The following is a 9,988-nucleotide window of genomic DNA, read 5'->3' as shown; positions in this document are numbered from 1 at the left end:
ATGGTTATCAGTCCCAAGTCAACTGTGGGCTTGGTAAGTCATGGATTCCCTTGTGCAGCATTGTTTTATTACACTTCTCCTGAATTTGTCCCAGTGTATGATAGTTACTGCTGCCTTCATAGAAGTCTCCATTTCGTTCCCTTTATCCCCGGTAACTAGTATACAAGACGCTACTATTAAGAAGCTTACTTGACATAGACATAGCTTGTGCAAGTTCTCCCCACCACAGCTGTTGTACATTCTACCTTCTAAGTTTCCTGTCTTTCTCATCATCACTTCCAACTCAGGAACCCATCACTGAAAACTGACCTGCTGTTTCAGGGCTCTGATGAACTTAATCAGTGATTCTGGGAATCTTTGCTATGTAAATCTCATAGCTGACTTAAGTAGGACTTGAAATCACTTGTCCATATTTAAATTGTTCAAAATAACCAGGGCCTGAACCAGAAACAAACTTATGGATGACAGTATCCAAAATCTGTTTTTGGTTGGCTCTTGTTTGAGCATTAGTCAGAGCTGAATCCATGCTGTCATTAATGAGATTTTTCCTAATTAATGTTTTAATGTTGTCTGTGGAGTGATTTCTTTCTGGGATGATATATTAATTCTGGGAGAGCTGCATCTTCTTCCTTTTATAGGGATGTTTCTAAGACAAGCTCTGTTGACTCGGGTAGCCTTGATCCTGGTCTGTTGCTCTCCAGGGCGATGACCTTGCTTTTTGCTTGATGAAAATTCATAAATTCTTGAATTAAAAGAATGCAGCACAACAACAACTTAAATTTGCTCATTTGAATCATATAATGAACTGTCCATTTCTTCCATTTTCAGATGAGAACAGGAGGAATGATTTACTTTATTTACTGTCAGGTGAAACTGTGCAGGCAATAGCTAGATCACAGACTAAAGTTTATGTGAGTCAGCTGCAGGTGTCAGTATTCTGGAGTAGGGGCTGATTCAGGTAGGATGAATAATTTTATAATTTCACCGTTGGGGTGGGTGTTTAATTTGGGCAGCTTATCTTGAGCCAGTCGATAATGAATTTTGTTTTACTGATAGGTATTATATAGATATGAGTAATCCTAGCTAACATATTTAGGTTGGTTCAGAAATTTAAAACACATGCCATTCGATGTAGCTGTGTGTGTCACCTTATAGATCTCAGCAGTTAACACTGCACATAGGGACAAGGACAAACACCATCTTATTAATGCCATCTCCTCTACCAGGAAGGGTTGGCTCTTTTTTGAAGTCAGTATACTAATATGTTTTTTCATTTATATTTACCTTTTGAAAAGTCAATTTTTGTTATTAGTCTTTAAATTTCATTTTCTTTATTCATAGATACTCTGACCTCTTACTTGTTTCTATTATCCAATGTTTCCCAGAAATTAAGAAGGTCATTCCATTTTCTAAAGAGATTTTCTATCTGTTTAGAGAAACATCTCTTGTAGCTCAGGCTTTCCTATGCCATGTGGTTAGGACTTCCTTTGAACACATGAACCTGCCTCTGCTTCCCAGTGCTTGGAAAACAGTCCTACAACTCCTTTCAGTCTGACTTCTGATTGATCAGTGAGACAAAAATACCAGGGAATGAGTGTTGTCAAACCTCCCTGGACTAGGGGTGAGGGGATTACAAATAGAGAAATACCTGTATTAGAACTGAGTTCACTGACTAAAGATGGAGCTGGTATAATTACTATACAGAAATTATACAGAAAAGGAGGAGGAAGAAGTAAGGTGAGGCTTTTTTTTTTTTTTTTTTTGCTTTTGCAGTACTTGTAACCATGAGTAACCATGAGTAGTCAAGTAATCAATTTTAGACAGTGAGTTAAATTCCATACTGGCCATCTTGATTTCTCAGATTAGGATAATGAGGAATCTAAATGAGGAACAGAACTTACATGTAGAAACCAACTTTCTGTATTTTCACTAGTTCAAACAAAAGAAGATCAAGACAAACTGGTTTGGCTGTGCCTAACAGAAATGTTATTATTCCTGTTTGGACATACACAGTGTAAGAGAAAAGATGTGAGTACTACTTGGTGTGCTCTAGTACATACGTTTAGTTTCTCAAAAATAATGGACCATAAAGTGTGTTTTAACTCTTAAAAATAATCTTTGAGAGTATAATCATCATTTCTTCCTTTTGCTTTCTCCCTAGTGTTAAGTCTGAAACTCTGGGACAAGGAGCTGTGGGGTCTATTTAACAAATCAAAGCAAACCTGGCTGTCTGGTTCTCTCATCAGACCACAGTCCTGACCTGTTACAGAATAATGATGGCATACCTCACCCTCTACCTCAGGAGTAGGGCTGAAGGTCCCCTGCTGCCATTCCTCCTGCCATCCAACCATTTGGAGACTGGTCTTTTTCATTTTGATCTCTTGGTCAGGCTCTTCATTCTCCCATTCTACCTCTCCACAAGGTTCAATGTCAAGTCTACTCTAAACTATCTCAGATATACATGGGTCTGCCTATGTCCTCTCTTTTGTGGATAATAAATTTTCTACTCCATCACACCTAGAAACAGTGAGGTCCAATAATTATTTCTTCTTCTTTTTCTTTTTTTCATTTTTCTCCCATTATCCACTCTTAGCTTTAAAATTCATAGCCACTTTTTCTTTTTAATTGTTGTTACTCTATGAATTTGATTGCAATTCGGCTGCAGGACTTCCCCAGTATGAAGTGTAATGAGCCTTTCTGTTGTTCATGGGTCAGGGAGCAAGAGAGAGAGTGGGGATGGGGACTCGAAGAATGGAGACAAGATGAAGTCTGCTCTAAGATGAAGTCTGCTTGCTGGAGATGGAGTCTGAGTCTATCTGCTCTAGCCTGTCTGCTTCTCTGTCGAGTCTAGTCTGTCTTCTCTGACTACTTGAGTCGGTCTGCTTACTCTGTCTTCTGAATCTGACTGACTGACTGACTGACTGTCCCTCTGTCGAGTCTGAGTCTGACTGACTTCTGGGTCTGGTATGTCCTGACTGACTACTCTGTCTTCTGAGTCTGACTGACTTGACTGTCTGAGTCGGTCTGCTTACTCTGGGTCTGCCGTGGCCTCTCCTTTTACACCTCTCCTGAGTCAATCAAGTGCTGAGATTAAAGGTGTGCGTTAACACTGCCTGGCCTTGACTAAAAGGATCAAGATAATTATACCACTGCCTGGCCTTGATTGAAAGGATCAAGATAATTATCAGAGTGTGCTCAGCTGTTGTAGGCTGTCTCTTGTCAGGGTATATGGCTCAAGATGGCTGCAAAGATAATAGCCGCTTTCAGCTCAGAGTCGGCTCCCAACAATGAAGCAGAGATGTCTGCACTGGACATTGCATGTACAGTTGATTACGCAAAGAAAGGACCCTGTGCCTTTAATAAGGGAAATAAGTGCTCTGGGAGACTAGAACATTCTAATAAATGCAAATTTCCAAGAGTAGGGCTGTGTCTGCATTTGGGTGGAACAGCAGAGCTTGGATGACTTCAGCTGTCCTGAGTCATGTGCTCTGTGGTCCCCAAGTAGAGGAGCTGCCACTTACTGTCCTGATGCCCAGCTGAGTTTTCCTAACTAATGAGGGACTCGGGCAGGCCTATCAATCAATCAGGAGCATTAGTGGAAGGTAGCTTGCAGGTTCTTTACAGGATTTTCCTCAGATGCATGTTTTACAAGCTATGCAGAAGACCACAAGCCATGCCCTGGTGATTGTGGCCATCTCTATCGCCAGGACAGGAGAGCAAGTCTGCAGAGGTATTGGAGTCAGATCTAATGGCACTAAGAGGAACCATGGTTCAGAGTGTGGTTCTTTTGCTCCATGTAGTGATAATAGCAGAGGCCGCTATCCTTTGACCCTTCCTGAATGTGGATTCCCAGGGAGGGTCTGTAGCCCTTTGAGTGGCCAGGTGTGAAACTTAAATGTCACTATCCACTGTGTACACACAGGCATTACTTTTTGTGTGCAGTAGGACAACATTGCAAAAGTGGAGGTTTGATTTCTATAATTTGTGAACCTTCTATATTGAGTTTCGTGTGATTAATTTTATAATTTAGAAATTAGTAGAAAAGAGGTGATAGGGATCATACTTCAGAAACATTACCTAGAATCTTTTAGCCATTCTATTACCTTTAGTAATAATGCAATGATAACCAAAGATTCATTCTTGGTTACAAAATGAGCTTCTGAAATATACAAGTTTCTCAGGTGTGTATGGTGCTGGATAGCTACATAAGACAGATTTGACATCTTGTAACATAATCTATGTGGCAGGAAGCAGATATTAAATCATTATTCAATATTGTGTTTTACTAGACTTGAGTGGAGCTAGTTTTGCCTGAAATCACTAGGGCTCATGAAGAGCTGCAGAGCCATAGACTACCTTTCTGATCACCTACCTTTATTGACAGAATTCTATACCATCAGGCCTCTCTGTTTGGAAGACAGACAAGTAGTAACTGAAAGGTCAGAAATACAACATTTTAGGTGTCACTTCAGTTATTTTTGTAGGAATCATGAAATCTGTTTTTTATCTTATTTGTATACAAGCATAGGTAACATTGGTCAAGTTTACATTTTTCCTGGTGTAGTTCCTTCAGTTGTTTTGAAAAGATCTTGAAAACTGATCACATTGAAATGGACAAAGGAAAGTTTCTCTGATACTGTGTTGCAGAGCATTGGGCAACAATGAGAATTTGGTCTTGGGTAACAGATAGTGGGATGGGTCTTGGACAGACTGCTTAGTCTTTTGGAGGAGTGGCCTGTGGTTGAGTAGGGGGTTTCTGCCCATAGTTCAGAGTTCAGACACAGAGATGGGGTAAGAAGGGAAGAGAGATTGAAATGGTCTTTTGTATCTACAGGAGGCCTGGACAGGTAAGAAGAAACTGCAGTCCTAAGGGCAGCCTTGGGTATTGGGTCTCAGGGAAAAGAAAGTGAGGAAGGTCTGGCAGGATGCTACATGGTTCCATACCCAACATCTTAATACAGGAGGCATGAGAATCCCAGAGATCATTCATTTGCTTCTACATTTACTTCAGTTGTTGTTTTTCTTCAATTGTGAAAGACAGTTTGCTTATTGGATAAAAAGTCAGTAGGTACTCATTTTGAAGTACGCATTGACACTTTTGTTGGAATCATGCTTTCTTATGTACATATGTACTGGAACTTTTAGGATGTAGTGACCTATGATGATGTGCATTTGAACTTCACTTGGGAAGAGTGGGCTTTGCTGGATCCTTCTCAGAAGAGTCTCTACAAAGATGTGATGTTGGAGACCTATAGGAATCTCACAGCTATAGGTAATACAGTGATTTTTTTTTCCGGTTTTGGTTTTTTCGAGATAGGGTTACTCTGTGTAGCCCTGGCTGTTTTGGAACTCACTCTGTAGACCAGTCTAGCCTCGAACTCTCGAACTCAGAAATCTGCCTGCCTCTGCCTCCCAAGTGCTGGGATTAAAGGCATGCACCACCAATGCCCAGCCCAGTGGGTTTTTTTTTTGTCACTTTTAAAATGTATATTTTTAATGTACATCTGTTTCTTTGTTATTGTTATTTGTTTTTGTAATTTTACTTGAAAATGAGGAAGAATGACGTGAATAAATCAGAGATGGTTCTAAAGTTCACTCAAGTTGTAACTTAAATATTGGCTAATTTCCAGTAATGTAACATACTTTCTCTGGTACCATATTTTAGGCTACATTTAGGAAGATCATACTATTGGTGAATATTTTTCAAGTTCTAGAAGACATGGAAGGTAATTTTCATGTGCAAGCTGATATGACTATGCCTATGAATAAAGTTTAATATGTGCTACAAGTTGTAAAGAAAAGCAATAGGGTAAAATATGCACTGGATTAAGTTATAGATGATCATTAAATCTCACAAAAGTATGTACGTTGGTGGCAGATATCTAGTTTGTGTTTGCAAGGTTTTCCTTTAATTTCTAAAACACAGAAACAAGGGCTTACCAGATATGTCACTATTTGAATCAAGCCCAGTAGAGCCATTCTCTAGAACTGCCAGTCTGTTCACTCTCCTACCACTAAGCTTTTGCAAAAGGGAAACAGATTGATTAGGTGATAAGTATATGTCTAAAACCTTGTAATAAACAAGTAATCCATAGTAAATCTGTTCTTAACCAGTTACTTGTAATAATATTGCTAAATTTATTGAGATGGACAGTTTATGAGTTTAAGGATGATTTTGTGTAGAGAGTTTAATCCCTGTACCACATCAATATGAGGAAAAAGTCAAACTCTGTGAATTTAATGTGGAACTCTTTCATTTTTTTAAATATGTATGTCATAGGTCATGATGGATGCAAGCTATTTGAGCCTAGAGATATTGAAAGAAACAACATACCTTTCTCTTTTCCAGAACAATTAGACACTATATAGTACTGCCCACATTGAATAGACATTTCTAAATGTGCTGAAAGTTTATAAATATTTAGTTTCCCAATATTATTGAGAATATCTACCAAGTCAAACTGCTGAAAATATGAGAATTAGGGAATTAGAAATTTTTTCTGTTAGCATTGGTTTATATTCCTAATGTAGCATTATTCACATAATAGCAAAATTTATGAATGCAATCAGTGTGTAAAACCTCTGACTTCTTCCTGTTCTCTTCAAATATGTGAATAACCTCTTTTAAAAATGAGTATGCTATAAAAGTGAGCCATGAAATCAGTACTCTTCCCATTCCATGCATCTTTTTTTTTAAAAAAAAAGATTTATTTATTTATTTAATGTATATGAGTACACTGTCTCTGCCTTCAGACACACCAGAAGAGGGCATCAGATCTCATTACAGATGGTTGTGAGCCACCATGTGGTTGCTGGGAATTGAACTCAGGACCTCGAGGAAGAACAGTCAGTGCTCTTAACTGCTGAGCCATCTCTCCAGCCCCCATTCCATGCATCTTTAAAGGTGTACACCAACCAATAATGAAAGAGAACACCTTTGAATGTTAACAAAGTGATATTATGGTAAGATCAGATTACCCTTTATAATTTAAGCAAATTGTAAATGAGTTTATACAGATAAAAACACTCATCAGTATAATCAATGTGAGAAAGCTTTCACATGTGCCAATTTATTTGCAGGCATGAAAGATATGCTAAAGATTTTGCATATCAGAGTCATACTCAAAGGCATGAAAGACCTCATAGTGGAGAGAAACTTTATAAATGTAACCACTGTGGCAAAGCCTTTGCAAGGAGCACTGGTCTCAAATATCATAAAAGAATACATTCAGGAGAGAAACCCTATGAATGTAACAAGTGTAGTAAAGCCTTTGCATGAAGCAGTAGTCTCGAATATCACAAAAGAATACATACAGGAGAGAAACCCTATGAATGTACCCAATGTGGTAAAGCCTTTTCACGAAACAATAGTCTGGAATGTCATAAAAGGAAACATACTGGAGAGAAACCTTATGAATGTACCCAGTGTTGTAAAGCCTTTGCAGGAAGGAATGGTCTCGAATATCATAAAAGAAAACATACTGGAGAAAAACCCTGTGAATGTAACCAATGTGGTAAAGCCTTTGCTGTAAGCACTGGTCTCAAATATCATAAAAAAAAGCATACTGGAGAAAAACCCTATGAATGTAACCAATGTGGTAAAGCCTTTGCTGGAAGCAGTGGTCTCAAATATCATAAAAGAACACATACAGGAGAGAAGCTGTATTAATGTAACCAATCTGTTAAAGCTTTTTCACAAATCAATAGTCTTGATATACATAAAAGAAAACATATTTGAGCGAATCCCTTTCAGTGTATCCAATGTGGTAAAGCTTTTTCACAAAGCAGTTGGCACCAGAATCATAAAAGGTCACACACAGGAGAGAAATTTTTGAATGTGAGCATGAGGTTTTAAATCCTGACATACTCAGAACATAATGTGTGACTTGTAACACACACATTTCCCCAAGTGAGCCAGAATGTTTTAGAGCTGTCATCCTGCAGTCCAAAACGTTAGTCCACAATTATTAATGTCTGAAAGAACTTCAGGAACAAAACCAGTGAAGAGGCTGAGCAAAAGGAGGTCCAGTGACATGCCCAAATTGAGATCCATCTCAATGAGTGGCCCCAAGGTCTGACACCTAAGCAGTGGAATTTTGTTTTGTTTTCTGCTTATTCCTAATTGTTGTGTATTGATTCTAATGCTACTTGTGTCAAATTGGTTCCCAAATTTCATGAGATTCCTACATTTGAGATTCTGATATTCCCTGCCCCAAGCTGGTTCTAATTGTTAAATAAAATTGCCAGCAGCCAATGCCTAGGCAGAAAGACACAAGCAGGACTTTTGGATTCATGGGCAAGGAGACCAAAGGGGATTGCCATTCCAGTAAAGGAATTGGATGAAGGCTTGAGAGCTGCCAAAGACAGAGTGCCAGCCATGAAAGAGGCAGGAAATAGTGTTCCAAGTGTTCCCTCTTCCAATTGATTCTGGGGTAGCAGAGATGGGATCTAGATTATAGTAAGTAATAATTCAGGAGTATCACAGGGGAGGCATTAGCAATGTGCAAGTTTGGGAGCTGCCCAAACAATCAGCTGATTTAGGCATATTAAATAAAGCATGTGTGTTTTTCTGTCTTTTCTTAGAGAATCCATAGCAATTGCAATGCATCCTGTAGTAGAGCAGGATAACAAACTAACTCTACAGAATGCATCTCACCTTTAGGATTGAACTCAGTATTAAAAATTATTTGGAGCTTTCTGCCACCATCTTGGTTCTGTGTTCTCCACACAAAATGCTGGGTGAAGCCACAGAAACCGACCCTGCTACAGAGCAGGAGTTTCCACAACCTCAGGCTGAGACAGGGTCGGGAACAGGGTCTGACAGTGATGAATCAGTGCCAGAGCTCGAAGAACAAGATTCCACACAGACAGGCACACTACAAGCCCAGCTGGCAGCTGCAGCTGAGATTGATGAAGAACCCGTTAGTAAAGCCAAACAGAATCGGAGTGAGAAGACGGCGAGGAAGGCTATGTCCAAACTGGGTCTTCGACAGGTTACAGGGGTTACAAGAGTCTCTATCCAGAAATCTAACAATATCCTCTTTGTCATCACAAAGCAGGATGTCTACAAGATCACAGCTTCAGATAGCTACATAGTATTTGGGAAAGCCAAGATTGAAGATTTGTCTCAGCAAGCACAGTTAGCAGCTGCTGACAAATTCAAAGTTCAAGGTGAAGCTGTTTCAAACATTCAAGAAAACACTCAGACTCCAACCGTACAAGAGGAGAGTGAAGAAGAGGAGGTTGATGAAACAGGTGTGGATGTTAAGTACATTGAATTGGTCATGTCACAAGCAAATGTATCTGGAGCAAAGGCTGTTCAAGCCCTGAAAAAACAACAGTAATGATATTGTAAATGCTATTATGGAATTAACAGTGTAACTATTTGACAGCAAGGACACCCCGCTCCTCCTCTTCTTCCCCCCCCCCCCATTTTGATGTTTCAAAAGTAGAACTACAGCTTGAGTTAAAATTTGTACTGTTTCTATCGCTAATAAAGCTGTGGCTTTTTATTGAAAAAAATTATTTGGAGATTCTCAAATGGAAAACACATGCCATAATGTGAGATTAGGAGTTAATAAAAATTGTCTTCTTAGCAGAGTTGCTGGTTTTGCTGAAGCCATGTGGTTCCTCACCAAGCTATGCAGGTTCCCAACTAGAACAAAAGGTGAGTTGAACTGGTATGCATAATTCTGGGGCTCATGGCATGAGCTGGGACACAGCAAAATTTCCAAAGCTAATTAAGACAACCTGAGTAGTAAGGATTTATTATTCTGAGCCCTCTTTAAAGGTTTCTGACTGTCTCAGAGAATTTGAGTTCTGAGGTGCTGTCCAAAGAAACAGGCCACTCAGAAAGCAGAGACAAAGGTAGATGGTAGAGGCTGCCTGCCAGATATAATCAAATAAAGGAGAGCTAGATGAGATTTGTTAAAATGCTTTTCAGAATAAAAGAGATATAGAGGTAATTTTTTAAGTGTTTGTGAGTCTA

At 39.1% G+C, this 9,988-nt stretch overlaps 2 pseudogenes; both read left to right on the top strand.

The window, feature by feature from the left end:
• LOC114626608 lies at window positions 1-7,855 on the top strand (annotated as a pseudogene).
• Window positions 7,856-8,732: 877 nt separating this feature from the next.
• Window positions 8,733-9,344, top strand: LOC114626624 (annotated as a pseudogene).
• The last annotated feature ends 644 nt before the right edge of the window (window positions 9,345-9,988 follow it).

This window comes from Grammomys surdaster, unplaced genomic scaffold (genome assembly GCF_004785775.1).
Source record: "Grammomys surdaster isolate TR1022 unplaced genomic scaffold, NIH_TR_1.0 238, whole genome shotgun sequence".
NCBI lineage: Eukaryota > Metazoa > Chordata > Mammalia > Rodentia > Muridae > Grammomys > Grammomys surdaster.
The sequence above is the reverse complement of the archived record's forward strand: the minus strand, read 5'-3'. Positions and strand labels throughout refer to the sequence as shown.